Source organism: Schistocerca piceifrons, chromosome 5 (genome assembly GCF_021461385.2).
Source record: "Schistocerca piceifrons isolate TAMUIC-IGC-003096 chromosome 5, iqSchPice1.1, whole genome shotgun sequence".
Lineage (NCBI taxonomy): Eukaryota > Metazoa > Arthropoda > Insecta > Orthoptera > Acrididae > Schistocerca > Schistocerca piceifrons.
In genome coordinates, this window is record NC_060142.1 from 347,487,974 (window position 1) to 347,489,262 (window position 1,289).

Genomic DNA, 1,289 nt, shown 5'->3' on the forward strand with positions numbered 1-1,289 from the left:
GAGATTTCGGAAATCACAGTTCACTGGAAACTGACATTCATTTACAGCTGCAAACCATTGAGAAGTAAATTGGAAGTATAAGTGACTGTGAGAATCTAAAGATCATTAAACAGGTCTCTTCAAAACGTGCAGTTTGCTACTTTATACAATTTATTTAAGCGCGCTCTTTTAGCAAAATTAATTCGTTTCTGTTTGCCATGAGATGCATTGTCCGAGATGACGATTCCCTAAGACAACGATTAGTGAAAATGTAAAAATTGGTCAACTATCTTGTAGTCTGATCAAAACATTTACTATACGGCCATTAACATCTACATCTTGAAGTAGCAAGACTCTTTTTAAAAAAAAAAAATTGAAATTGAGCTTTTTCAACGTTAGGTCTTTAAATGTTTTCTGTGAATCCGTTGGGGACCCCTTGAGCTACCATCTGTGACTGAAAAGACTGAGTTTTTGTCGTTCGTTAATGTCTTTTTGCCGTCGCCAAACGTTATGGTTTTTTAATAGTCATACAAAGTCATTGGAAGATTGTTGACGGAAGTTAAGGCCAAAACTAGACCCAGTATCGCGACTTGTACGACCCCATTCTTTGTATTTCTGAATTCTCAGCAGTGATGTTGGTTTTAATTCTATGACACAAATTGTCAATGGGACTCTTTGCTTAATGCGTGCAAGAGGGATGCCACTAATGCCAGAACACTTTAGTTGACCAAGTAGAATTTTGACTAGGATGCATAATACACCAGCAGAATAATTTTCTTGTTTAGCTCTAGTAGGACTTCATTTGTGAGATTTTGTATGGCTTTCTTTGTGACGAATTCCTGACGGAAGGTAAACTGAGAAGTAGTTCACAAGTTCACAGTATCAAGAACTTTTGGAAATACTGGAAGGACGAAATGTGTCTGCAATTGGAGGTAGGTTGTTTATTTTCAGTTTTGCGAGAGATTCAAGTCAGTCACTGAGTAATTGCAAAAACAGCTTATAGAGATACTTACCGAGTGGGAAACTATTAATATTCTGCGACAAATACCATCATAGACGTGACAGTTATTTGTTTTTAGTGATTTACTACGTTATGTTATCTCTTTAGCAGTTATATTTTCTTTTACTTTAACCGGTAGTGCATGCATGTGCGTAGAAGTACATCTAATGACCTGAGTGCTTCAGAGTTTTATCTGTGACAACTTTTAGTACAACTTGTGGTACATGCTAAGAACATATCATACGCAGAGTGTGCGTTTGTAAATGTTTCAAGAGAATCTGCCATTGTCCACGACAGCCTTTGGACGGGA